The 14,432-nt window shown below is 40.3% G+C and overlaps 1 protein-coding gene across 1 annotated transcript in view; it reads left to right on the top strand.

Moving 5' to 3' along the window:
- Positions 1-14,432, top strand: part of VAPB (VAMP associated protein B and C) — a 39,895-nt gene that overhangs the window by 517 nt on the left and 24,946 nt on the right. The gene's annotated exons all lie outside the window — the stretch shown is intronic.

Consider the following 14,432-nt stretch of genomic DNA (forward strand, 5'->3'; position numbering starts at 1 on the left):
AGGAGGTGCCCGTTGTTCGTTTCAGCCCCCCGGGGCCGCAGCGGGGCGCGGGGGTCCCCGCCGGGCCTGCCCCCCGCCGCGGCTGCGCCTCCCGCCCCCACCCGCGCCGCGGGCGGCTGCTGCAGGGCCGAGGGCGGCCTGAGGGGAGAGCGGGGGGGGGAGGGGGTGTCCCGGCCGCCGCTTTCTCCAGCCCGTAGCGGGGCAGCCCGACCTGGAAAAGCCCCTTTCTCCTCACGCTGACCTTCCCCCGCCGGGGGCTGCGGGCAGCGCCCGATCCTTCCCACCCCCACACACACCCCGAGGGGCCGCCCGGGAGGGGGGAAATACCCGAGACGGCGGGAGCAGCCCTCGGCCTCCGCGGAGGTGCGGTGGCAGGAGAAGGGGGGGCGGCTTTTTGGGCTGATGCCGGGGCAGGCTGCGAGCCCCCCGGCCCTGTGGCGGGGGGGAGGCGAGACCTCCCCGCGCTGTCACGCAGCCGGGGCGTGGGGCACCCGGAGTGTGTGCGGGCGGCTCGGCCCGGATCTGACAGAAAACACAGGGCCCCTGGCCAGGTGCTGGGCAGCGCTCCGTGGCTTTTTCATGTTGTTAGTATAATTCGACAAGTCATTTAGAGAAATTAGTCGGGAATACTCTGCTTGTGTGAAAATCCATCCTTTTTTTAAATAAAAATCGTGAATGGGTTTGGATTTTTGATAGCGTTGAAATTCCTGACTTGTAGCCTGACAGCAGTACTGTAACACAATATTCTGGGATTACAAATAAGCATTTTGCAAGTTTATTTATGCTACTGGAGTCAGAGGTGATTTATAGGTTCATTTGAATATCTGGCAAATATGCTTTTTATAAAAATAGTGATTTATTTACTGGCTTCTGGTAAAAATAATACTTCTTTAAAAAGCTTTCATCTACACTTTAAAATGTAGGCGAAGTCTTTACCTGTTTTTCACAATATATATATATCGGATGTAATAATATAAAGTGGGCTTATCAAAAAGCATGGTAATGAACACTGGATCGAATGAATATATCTTTGTTGTAAGCTGAAGTATTTGCATGTTGTTATGGCAGCAGTATCAAACGTGCTTAAGAAGGAAACTACTGTCTTAACATTCTTTATGTTAAGTATGATTAGATGAAAATCAGCTCTTGTTCTGAATAATACTGCTTTCAACAAGCAAGCAAATCCAAACTCAGGTGGGCAAAAAGTGGGGCCTTAATTGGCACTGACTTACTAATGAGACATAATTGTGATTCAGGGTTTGGTGGGTTTTTCTTTTACTTCACCACAGGCAGGTATAAACCCAGCCAAACTCTGTTTTTTGTTGAAATAAAGATAACTTGTCAGTCTGCCTGGCATTCAGTTTGGATTCTGGGCTAAATAATCAGTAACTGTTGAAGTTATATCAACTAACCATATAGATTTTGGTTGCCAGGTCGTTAGCCAGCAGCGTATATTCCTTATAACATAAAATGTTACTTGACTCACTGCAGCTATTAAATGGCTTAGTTTAAAAGTATGCTTAAATATTAATGTTCAAACAGACTTAATGCTATGGATAGCATTCATATGCCTTGGCAATAAATTCTTACAGTCCTTTCTAACAAGCAGTGCTGACCACTGTCCTTCATTCAGGAAAGGCCAATTTGAAGTATTCATGAAGTAAACACTGCTCTAAGCATTTCTTGTCCTACTGGTTTTGTGGTGGCATATTGCCTGGTAATATGGCAGTAATCATCTTCTCACCTTTGTAAATAGTTGCATTTATTTCCAGAGTGTTGCTTTGCACTGTATGAGTAGATGCAAACTGACAGAGGTCAGTAGCACTGCTAACTGGTACAGTTGTGCTTCCTCGCTGGTGTGCGCTGAAAGATCTGGTGCTTAATGTAGGGCAGCAATGTCAATGAAGGAGGAGTGTAAACCAAGTTTTTCAATCATTGGGAATGGATAAAGGTCCTAGTCAAAATGCAGACAGGTAGGAAAAGCAGAAAATAGTTAGCTCTGATGCTGTTAAAGTGCTCTGTATAGCTCTTAGATATAAAATCTAGTGGGAGGTACGATGTTTACAAAATTATATGGGGAATAAGATACAAAAATGAGGATTTGTTCTTTAACATGCCCCAGTCACTATGGGGTCGCAGCCATCTCTCTCTTAGCCAGCGCCTTCACTGGTAAAGGGTTGAAAGACCTATTTTAAGAAGCTTTGGCAGCCCCTTGGTTCACAGTGAATTTTCTAAATTCGTTTGGCACTCTGTTTTAAAATACTGTTTGTGTCTTGTTTGCAAAAATATCAAAGGAGTTTTTCATGCAGGAATTTTTTTTCACAGCATGTGAACATGAGCAGGGGTTGTCTTTCCTCCCCGCCTCGCATCTCCTACACCATAACACACGTGCACCAAAATAGTATCAGCATGTGCTGTGCTGAGATGCAGCTGTGAATAGTGGGAGGCAGGACACCATTATGTGGCCGGAGGTGCCCATTTCCTTGCCCTGGTCTTTGATGCCATTTGAAATAGGAGCTTTACTGTCTTGCCAGTGACTTCCTCTATTTCTTGGTTGTTGCAGACTTGCAGCCTAGGTGAGAAAGCACTGAACTAAAGGTTTATTACTCTGACTTTATTGGTAATGAATGGTGAAAAAGAGTGTTATTGTTATAAATGACAACATTTCCGTTTATATATATATATATATATTTTTTTTTTTTAATCTAGGAGATAACATCCAACAATCTGCCAAGAATTAGTTAGATTACAATATTTAAGGCTCTGACTTTAGGAACTACTAAATTTAAATTTAGACAAGGGTGTGTAATGCTGCTCCCTTTTGCTAGGTGCTTTTTGATACAGCTGTTAATTACAGTGCCACAGTTGTGCTGTAGGGCAGTGCCTCGTGCCTTTCACAGGATGGCTACCCAGTGAGGCCGATCTGTCATTTCAGCATAATGTGCCCATCTGGAATAGAGATCATTTGTTTAATGTCAGCAAGTGAAATTTTTGTTAGAGTATAACTTATTTTAGAACTTGCCTGGGCTTTTAGGTGTTTGAAATGTTGCTGCATTCTTTGCAGATGCACACCATCAGAGGAGCGGTGCTTAGTAGGGGACACAGAAAAACGGACGTGGCTTAGGCTGAGGTACATTTCAGCAACGTTTTTAGAGGTTTGCTACAGGTTAGGCTGGACTTATGACTCAGCACTCTGTTGCAGTGCTCCCCAAGTGGCCAATAGCAGTACTGCCAAACGCAGGATTAATTCTTCGCAAAACCGTGGAAGTTGCTGCCAATTGGAAATGCTGTTTCCTCTTCCCAGTATATGATTTTGCACCTGCATGTATGCAATATGTCACTGTGTAACTTTTTCTTTCTGCAAAGGGCACAATAATAAACCAGAATAGCCAATACTCTCCAGTCCTAATAGTACTGATTCAGACCTGGCCTGAGGCCTAGCAGTGTTGTTTCCAAGATATCACCTGTCACTGGCTCAGGTGAATCCCCTGGGTACATCGGAGCTGCAGTCCAAAGGTATGGGCTCAGCCCGAATAGATGTGCTCAGTCCAACAGTACATCTGCAGCGCAGTGAGTGAAATATTTAGTGTTCAGCCACAGACCCATGCAGCTTGTGTAACCTGCATTACTGTGGTTAGGTGGCTGCCACTCCCAAGCAAGATCATTTGTGCTCCTTCGGGTAAGTCTGTGTAAACTATAGTCAGATCTGTTCATTGCAGTGTAGGCGTGCAAAACCTCTTATATCTGACATGAATATCCAGTTCTTACGGGATATCAGGCTAAGGCGCTTCAGTCCAGCAGTTCAGTAACGTTTGGGACGTAAGATTAGGCTTTACTGAACCTGCAGTTGTCAAGTCTCAGAAGAGAGGTTAAGGACTTAGACACTGCAACTAAACTGTCTAGTTACATCTTTGTCCCTGTCATGACTGGTCTGTAATGATTGAAGCACTCCGGCACTGAAGGTATTTGGAGGGATTTGACTCTGTGCTCATTCTGTTCTGTATTGGATAAATAGGGATTTCTAGTCACTGCCACTGGAACAGGCTGTGTTTAAGAATGTAAAATACTGGCAGTGTTGTGAGAAGTTGCCTGTTTAGTATAATTAATAAGCATCTTTTAAGCTGAAAATTTATATGCTCTTTTCTTTAAACTATTAGAGCCTTCTTGGTATTCACAGCATAATAGCAGTCAGTACTAGGATTTCTTTTGAAGGCTGCTGTGTCAATGGCTACCTAGTTTTCTGCTGGAAAATGTATCAGTCTGTGCTTCCCTTTGTCTAGCCTGATTCCTAGTAAAAGTATTGTTACTGCATTAAATATGAGTAAACCTTCACATCTCTCTACTTACTTAAATTTGATTATCAAGTTATCCAGTTAAAAAGAAGACATAATATTTAAATAACAGGAGGTCTTCCTAAATCTAAGTATATAGCCCAACTATCAAACAAAATTAGTAATTTTCTGGTGACACTTAAATATTTGCAGTTCATGTTAGGCTCGGTATTCTTGCAACTTGTCTAAAAATCAACAGCTTATTCTATTCAGTGCTCATTATAGCTGTACAGACTTGCTGCATCTCACTGAATTATTCTGATTTCACCTGTGCCATTAGTTTTATAATTACTTCATGGCTTTACATAGACTCTTTACTGCAAAAGAGCGGTGTTTGGAGGAAGGGAGCTGAAGATAAAAGCAAGATAGTGATGCATTGTGAGTGTCTCATGTAATATCTCATTTTTTGAAAGGTGGAATAAGATGAAGATAGTCCTGTACACTAGAGACATGGCACTAACAGCTCCACTGGGAAGGGGGGGAGGAATTATATGTGTGGGGGCTAACAGAAATTTGAAACTTTGAATAGGATGGTTAGGGAGCCAAATAACAATTACTTGAGATGTGCGAAGCAGTCAAGAAGGTTTAGCTTCATTTTCAATTAAATTTATTGAATGTATTTAGGTCTCCCAAGACTATTTCCAGAAATCTCACAATCTGCTTGAAGGCTTTGGCCAATGGGATTTATGGGTTAAGGGCTTTTTAACAATTTTGTACTGCATAGGTTTTAAAAATTGCAGGTGAAGTAACAAGCACTAATGGGATCGAAGTATTACTGTTTCAAGGAAGGTCCTAATACAGTGATAAATCAGCATGAGCAACTGTTATTTGGCGGTTACTTCTCTTAGTTTTGTGGGGATTTTGTGATTTTAATATGATCGACTGCTTGCCTTTGTTTTAAGGAATGCAACACATACATTCATAATTTCCTGTTCCTTGGGAATCTCATGTTTGTGCAGCGATTTTCAGCTCACTTTGAGCTATGGAACCATTGCAATGATACGTGAAAAAGTTTGTCGAGTTTGTTATTTAAAGCTTATCAGGGTGGCAGACTGCCAGTCTGATTTGGTTTATGGGACATGTCCTATTCATCACTTCAGAAAATATATCTGATAACAAACTATATTGAAAATAGATACATAAGCGTAAGGTCAGGGGTGGCTCTCGTAAGTCCTAGGATCGGGGCTATCATGTCAACATACAGACGCAGGTAATGTATCATAGTGGGTGCAGGTTCACACAGATGCTTAGCAGTAAATTGTATTTACCAGCTGCTACCCTGCATGCCATGTGCAGTGTCTTACCACCCATGAAAGAGGAATCTAGAATAGAAATTTGCACAGGAGTTTCCGATAGTTTCTTCTCATTGGAAATGAAATTGTTTCCTTTTTTCTCCTCACTTCACAGGTTTTATAAATTAAAAACTTAACAGTAATCATGCAATGTTTTACTTTTAAAATAGCCTAGCTACCTTTGAATACAAGGCTCAGTTTTGCTTAATTGCACTCCAGTACAGAAAATGTGATTTTCTAATTTTGTAAAAATCAGGATATAAACCTTTACACAGATTGTCAGATCTGTTTTGAAACTCAACTGGAAAAAAGGCATCATCACCACAGCGAATGATCCAACTTTATAAGCGCAGGTCAGCTTATATCTATGAACAAATATCCAATTTTAAAGGAAGTTTAATTTGTTGTGTGCATGCAGCTCTGGAAGGTATTGATTGCATCAAATGAGCAACTTCTACATATGTTATTATGCAATTTTTGTAGAAAACTGCGTGACCAAGGGTTGGTCTTGTTTTGTGCTTTTAGAGTGCCTCTGAACATCGTTTTCTGCCTAGCTGGAGACAATGCAGGAATCAAATGACCCTTGCTAATTCTGCCCACATCTTGCAGTCACACTCATTTTCTACTATCTTGTTACCATATTGGTCTTATGTTTGCTCCCTGCTGGGAACGACTAATAACTACTGAATGCATTTCATAGTTGGTACAATAACAGCCTTTTTACTTTTTCTGTCAGTGTAGTTGGTTGGCTTTGAAAGCTTTATTGATGATGTTTGCAACAGTTTTGTTTGTGGTAACAGCTGTTGTTTCAGACTTAAATTTCATCTTTGTATGTGTAGAGAATGTGATCTTTAACATTAGCATCATGCTGCTGCAAGCCGTTTCTTTTTTTTACTCCCAGTAAATCCTCACTGATTTAAGTGAGAATCTGGTTAGGTCAGGAACTCTTTCCCAGTTAGACCTCTCCTCACTGAATGAGGGGCTGAGACACTGGTGTGACAGTTCCTACCCCAAGTAACATTGAAGCCTCCTTTGATTGTCTTCCTGTGTGATGACCAGAGGCAGAAAGGAAGCCTATTTTACGTACATATGTGAATATTTAAATACCAGTTTATCTAAGCTAGGGGCCAGACTATGCCAAGGCTCTTCCTCTGGTGCTTGACCCAATATTTCTTCAATATATAAATCCCTTCATACCTGCTTTGTAGGCTGAGATGTCTGTAGAGGCATATAGGATATTTTCTGAGATGTCTGGGATGTTGTTGAATTTAAGACTTGGCCTGCTAGGCAACCTTTCATAAAGAGGTATTTGTGCCATCAGTCTGGAACAGCTGTCACAATCTTGCTGTCATTGAAAATGTATGCAAAGCAAATCACCATTGCCATGTTTAATTCAATGCAGGATTAAAATGCACATGGATTGAAGTGATTGAGTGTTTACACTAGCAAGACAATCCAGACTGAGTCTATCCTTTCTGTATTATAGGTGTTCTGTAAATTCCTTACTTCAACTGTAATTCTTCCAGCCTCAAAAACATTTGTACAGATTGGGTACTCCTGCCGCCTGCAGTACTTTATCCCACATTATTATAAATACTTTATGAAAATAATCTCTTTACTAAACTACTTTAGTGTCTGGTTCTCTGAGCTGTAAATGAAGTCCCTCATACCATGGTGCTATGGATTAAAGATTTTATCGTTCTAAATTTAATCCTGTTTCCCTGGTTGGTTTCCACAGGGGATGGAAAAAATAGAGAAGGGGGAGGTTTGCCTGGTGATCCAGTTACTTACGTTGCAAATTATAACATTGTGTAGGTGTGGGGCTCACTGTGGAGCCAAACCTTATGTTTTTGCAAACAATCTTAAAGACCTAATTCAAGTTAGTTGTGCTTATAGAAGGCATGTCAAATGACTATGTAATTCTTTCAGAAAAAAAATTGCACTTTTTTGTTTTTCCCATGATTGCTCCTTTTTGTCTCACCAGTTACTTCATCCTTACTGGTGCTTCTAATGTTTCTCACAAGCAGGAGTCGAGCCCTCCCGTATGCAGTTTCATGTTTGGACTGCCACTGTTGCCTGTTTATATTTGCAACTGCTGCTTCTTGTGATATGTGAATTAACAATGTATTTTGCATCTTTTCAAAATATGTGCATGCATAATTTCCTCTGGTTTGCAATGTCTTCTGGCCTTCCTACATTTTCACCAGACTAAGAACGAAGGCGTAACAGCAGTAACATTTTATATTTTTTTTGTGTAGCTGTTTTTACACGATGATTACTGGCATCATATGGTGGTGCAGATAATGCTTACAGAAGTTTAGGTTTGGAGAATACAACTTCACATTTCTTATCTTGTTCTATGCCAGACAGTATGAGCTGTCAGGTATTTTTTTCCCTTACTAAGTTTTCTCACTGCTTCTGACTAAATTGCTGATTTGGTTTGGTTTGGTATTTTTTTTTTCCTTTGATTCTGGAAGCACAATAAATAGGATAGTTTTCAAGTGGTTCCCCAGAAATGTATCTTGTCAAATTCAAGATTTCTTCCTTATTTGTAGCTATAATTAGTTTCTTACTACTTTTTTTTTTTTTACTTACTAGAAAAACTACTCACTGTGCATCCCAAAATCTCTAATTTTGCATATTTCTTCTGGTATTTGCAATTTATGCATAGTTTTGCACTTAAAATATTTGCTCAGTTGCTATTTAAGTTACACATCAAATTCCCGAGTATATATGAGCATAAAATTAGAGTAGTTAAGTTGCTCCTTCCCTACCGTATTAATGTGCATCTGAAATGGAAATTAGTGATGGAATTAGACCAGGAAGAAGTGTGGTTTGGGATGGTGATTAAAATCACAGTGCTTCTTCCAGGGAGACACTTTATGTTCAGTCTTTAGCATTGGTTTTTCCAGGGAAGCTTGCACATCAGGCCATCACCATGCTGCGCTCTGCTCTCTGCTGCCTCATCCCCACTCTCCCTAGGGGCCTGTGCTTTGTTTCGGTATTCTTTCAATATCCACCCAGCAATCCCCATGAATGAGGCTTCTAGCCATGTAGAATAAGTAGGTATCTGATTATAAGTAGGTCTTACTATGTCATGGTTATTGAAAGATATGTAGCTACTATTCCACTATCAAAAGGAAGTATGCCACTATTTTCTGAGCTGTTTTCATACCTGGAGAGAGTTAGTACATGCGATATTTGTGAGTGGAATGAACACAGTAATACAATATGTTTGGCATTCAGTTCTAAAAGGATATGAAAGCATAGCTGAAACAGAGATATACCTCTAAAAGCTAGCCAGCTCCGCTATCAGTCTCTTGTTTATGCAATCGTGTGGAAAACTGCTTTAAGTTTAGGATGTAGAGAAAATATTTCATGTTGTGCAATTTTGTTGCTGAAGATTGCTGTAAGTAATGTTTGGGTGTAATAAAACTCTGGAGAGATCAGTTGGAAAAAACAAATGACACTGGTACCAAAATGACTTGCAGGGCATATTCTTCCATTTCTCTTGGCAAGCTTATGTGTGGCCTCTCAGTCCTTATAACTGTGAAGTCAAACTGTTAATGATCCTCTGAGGAATAAAAGATGACAAAAAATTACATACTAATAGATACACTGAAAATAGTCTTCAGTCTTATTTGTTTTTTCTTGTTTGTTTTTTTTTTTTTTTTCCCCATTAAGTGTGAAGCGTGCTCTGGCAAAAAATAGTTTGTGCCAAAATAGGCCAGAGAAGGACAGTGATTAATCCATCCGAATGGAGTCATTTGCTGGCAACCTTGCTCCAACTTTGGCATCTGGATCATGTAATTTTGTTGGTTTTCTACATCATCTTTTTTTTCCCCTTAGATAATTTTATTGATTACATATTTTTTTAAAAAAAAAGTTACTCCACTGCATCTGATACATCATGGGGAGTGATTTGGATGGCACTTCTATTTTTGTAATAGTTTTTTCATCAAGGCTTCTACTGCTTGACACAGAAGTGGAAATGACCACTTCCTTCCAGCTACTTTGCTTCAAGGGATCTTCATGTTAGGGTAGTTGTGGTAGGAGTGAAGAAATTGATTCCACGGGGGTGGGGTTTTCTGGCTACTTCCATTTGAAATCTGAGCTGAAATGGAACCATTTGTGAGTAGTTTACACAAGGATTAAGATCAGCCTAAGTTTTTCTTAAAAATAATTACCTAATTTGGGGTTGTTGCGTCCTCTCAGTGAGTTACTTGCTAAATCAGATGTTTATGGAACACAGGCACTTCTTGTTTGTCATTCTTTGACTTATTTGATTTCAGAAGTTGTGGATTCTCACTTAATTATGAATGTCTCCAGAGCCAGATGATGATGATGATGATTAAAACTTGGCATACAGTGCTTTTTAAAACATTAATCTTCACAAGAATCTGTAATTAGATAAGTATTCTCCTGACTTCACAGAGAGGAAAACTGTAAGGGTTCAAACCTGCTTCTGTTTTGGAGTTGCTAGCAACTCTTACAGCTCTTACTAGCAGAAGATCAAGCCCTTAAGTGATTTGTCTAAAGACAAGTAAGATGGTGGGAGAGTTTAATTGGATCTTGGGTGTTCTTGATTCACAGGCACCTGGCTGATAGCTCAAGATGTCTTGCTTGACATTTCTGCTTTTTTCATTTTATTATTTATCTAAAAAAGGTCATCAACTTTACATATAACTTTAAAAAGAATTGTACAGTAAGTCAAGTTCTACACCTGTTATTGATTCCTTTATTGCTGATAGACACCCCCAAAGCCAGGAGAAATTGTGGAAATAATTGGGTACTGTCAGAGTACCTAATAATTGGAAATAAATTGGGTACTGTCAGAGGCATGGCGAAGGAACTGAGAAACAACTTGGATATGATGATAAGAAAAGTTGTACGGAGAAAGGATGAAACATTCACATGGAGAGATGACTCTGTTCTTGGGTGGTGATGGTTTTGCTGGTGTTGCTAATGCACTCCTGCTGGGACGCTGCAGTAGGTTTATACGTGATAGAGCAGAGAGAGGTGCATCCCCGGTTTGAGGGGCTGACCAAGCTGGTGGGGAGGCTCTTCATGCTGTGGGAGCAGGAGCCAGTGTGGTGTGTGTGATGAGGAAAGGAGCCTGAAGTATCACATTCACACCACCCCACTGACTCCCCCCCATCTCACACATGCAGGGTCAACTTGGCTCTTTCACTGGATAAATTATTGCGCCTTGTGGACATCTACTAGTCAGACACATCAATGTGTAAGATTTGAGCTCTTGAGAATAGCCACAAAACAATTTAAGTTTCCCCTCTACTGCTTTCCATCATTTCCCTTATTAAAGATTCCTTGGTTACCTTTCTATGGCTGATTAATATGTCAGGTGATTAATGACTTTCATCTGACACATCGATGGGATTAAACCATGGTGAAATACATCCTTCCCCTCCTACTGTCACATTCCACTGCTTTCCACAAAGGCAGTACAAGGGGGGTTGACTCAGTAGAAGCTCTGCCTGCATTTCAGCCTGTTCCCAATTGCTTTTGGATACGTGTCTGTGGTGCTGAGTTAATAGAAAAGTTGTTTAGGGAAAGATGATGAAAGTGCATCTAAAACATTCTGGGAATAACATGGGCAGCTTGATGAGAATTTATTCTTAGTCTTGTTTATCAATGGTTGACAGCTTAATATGACTATGATTATATCATGTTCTCCTGTAGTGCTTTTGCTCTAATAAGCACCAGTTCACTAAATTTTTTAGGGGATGTCTGGCTTTAAACAGATGAGAATTTGCATTAGATTTAAACACAAAAAAATTAGGCATGTGCCTTAATTACTTTGAACACTACAAGTGTGACTGCAGTGCATAAGCCCAGATGTGCTAGTTTTAACCTATTAAATATGAGACCTTGTTGCCTTAATTTGGCAGAACGCTGTGCAGAAAGATGCAGTTTCCCTGATGCCAGTGTCTGAGTGCTGCTTCATCTGGCTGAAAACTGATTCTCCTTTTTCTCTTCCCCACTGCCCCCTCCCTGTCTTGCAAGTGGATTAATTTTCAGCCCAAGCAACTCCCTGGCTCAGCTCAGCACAAGCAGATGAACAGTGTGCAGCTAGCACGAGCAGTAGGTAGAGATGAGAGGTCAGATCACCTCCCCTCTCAGCAGTGAGACAGAACATTGCAGAAATAAAGCAACCCTGGGACTGTGGCCCACCTATAATGCATGTAGTTAATTATAAAGATGTAGTAGTATTTGCACGTACAAATCTGCAGAGGACTGCCTGTTTGGTTTGAATGTTCCTGCCTGAGCCTGTGCCATCAAAGCTTTATGTCTGCTGATACTTGTGCTAACTTCTTTCACATGCCAAACAGTGCTGCAGTGGTGTTCTTGTTGTGTTGAAAGCGCATGTGTATGAGGATTGTTTATTTGCCATACTAAAGCATGAAATTTTAGTTAAGGTGAGAACAATTATATTAAGAATCAGTACAAATGCTGTAGCTGCGTAATGTAGTTACTGTGAGTAGTGAGTGGCAGTAAGCTTTACAGCAAGTACTGTGCTGATCAAAAAGTGATCACCCTGGACTTATTGGTACAATTACAGGCAATTTTTATTGCAATGAGAATTATTTAAAATTTAAATAGAGTTGACATCATGTTCTTTTGGCCTAATTCTCAGGCTTTTGTATTATTACTAAAATGATCTGGGATATTATATTGCAGTACACTGCAGAATGGCACTCTTAGGAAAAAGATTGATACAGCACTGGTGTTTGAATAGGAAATGGAGCATGGCAAATTCTGAGATAATGCTGTGATCTTCAAATGTGAAGAGTTGTATGCATAGCTCCTGTGTGGAAAGCTACAGCTGTAGTTTGAAACTAACCCTGCTGAAAAGTGGCCTTATGAAAAACCATGATACCTCTTACTGGTTTTTGTTGCATGAGTATATGAGGTGATGTTTTCTTTAAGTAGTACTGCTAGTTTGCATGTCACTAGATGCCCAGTTTGCATTAACACAAGTTGACTTTATTCTAACTGGCAGGAAAAAGTCATCAGGCCCTTGTGGAATATTCCAAACTTTCACTGCCAAGTTCAATTTACTACATTCTTCCTTCTAGACAGCTTGCTCCCATGACAACCCCATGTCAGATAATGCATGTGCAGACCCTGAGTTTCCCATAACTTTGTCCTTGGAATGACACCAGTGGCATTTTTCTCATGATCTTTGAAAACACGGGAGAAAAATAGTTCTTTTTTTTTTTTTTTTTCCCTAACAAGTGTGAATTGTTATTTGGAAAGCATACCACCTTAGTATAAGTTTTAATTATATAGAAATATTAAGAGCAATCAAAAATACATTATTTTGTTTTGAACATTATGAAATAAAGGTTGTGGTTTTTAAGAGTGTGGCTTTGGTTTAAGCACACAGTAAGGGTCAGTCTTCACTACAGAGTTAACTTGCTGCTTTTTTTTATTTCAAGTACCATCCAGATGCACCAGTCTGATTGTAATTGCACTCATAGCCCACCTTAGAGAGGTACAGGCATTATCCAGATATTGCATATACTATTATGAATAGTCCATCCACATGCAGTGAGGACGAAGGCATTGGAAAAAAGTATAGAGCGTTTTATCTTACTGTATCTGTGAGTATGATTCCCAGAGTCCTAATGCCTTACATTGAAAAATGAAGCACCAGGGTAGATGTGTGTCTTGTAAGACTGTTAATACCCAAGGTAACCTTACCTGCAGTACTCAAATCCAGACGCTGGAAAGCAAAGTTGTATGTCCAGTACAGAATTAGCTTGTGTTTATCCTGGGATCAGTTCCCACACATACCCCAACCTCCCCCAAAAATGTCTAACCAAGGCTATAGTAATCTAACAATAGGCTATCAAGGTTTCATTTCAGCCTGAGTTGACAGTTCATGGGCCTTGCTCTTAAAAGGCAGGCCAACCAAACTGATAATATTTCACTGCCATGCCCTAATTACCCCTGAGTAATACTCTGTTGTCTATTTCCTTTTTTACATGCTTCAAAACACCTATAATAGCACTTTAATCCTGCATTTGCCTGCTCTGTTCTGCTTTCATACAGTGTTTGAACAGCAGTGCCATAAGTTGTATGCCTGCGCACAAGGTTGCTGAAAGCAGGCGTCAGGCTTCTAGTACAGTTGTGCTGGCTGATCTGTAAAACCTGTAATTTGGGGAAAATGTATCTAAAGAAACTGTTTAAAGTTTAGCGGACAGAAAAGAAGAGGAAACATCAAGCACACAAGAAGAAATTAATTCCGTCTGCTGAAAGGTTTTGCTGCCAAATATTTTGGTATGGTCTATGTTAGCAATAAGTAACACCATTTGGAAATTATTTTACACACAGAATTGTTGTCGTATTACTATTACAAACAGCAGCTCTGTGCTGGGGCACACAAATCCCGCATGCATTCATGGATCAGCCAAGTAAAAACATGGTATTTCCCACAGGAAATCTATCCCAGCATGCAGACTAGTAAAGCACTGTTGAGGATGCAGCTGCATATGTCAGGCTTTGTACAGACGACCCTCTCTCTGTGCGGGAATAGCTCAAGCTGTAGTTCTTTACTAAAGACACATTCTTAATGCTTAGGCATCAAGTAATTTTTTCTGAAATGTTAGGCTTCTCCCCGTTAAAGCTATCTTGAAGATCTGCTACTGTCTTTACACACCTAGATGTTTGCTGGATCTTTCTGATAGTTTGGCTTGTTTAACTTATTTAACAACTCGTGGCTGCTTCTGCCCAGTTATTTTCCGTTAAAGTCTCTCTCTGCATGCAGAACACAGAGAAAACTTGA

This window comes from Tyto alba, unplaced genomic scaffold (genome assembly GCF_018691265.1).
Source record: "Tyto alba isolate M040663 unplaced genomic scaffold, T.alba_DEE_v4.0 Super-Scaffold_33, whole genome shotgun sequence".
Lineage (NCBI taxonomy): Eukaryota > Metazoa > Chordata > Aves > Strigiformes > Tytonidae > Tyto > Tyto alba.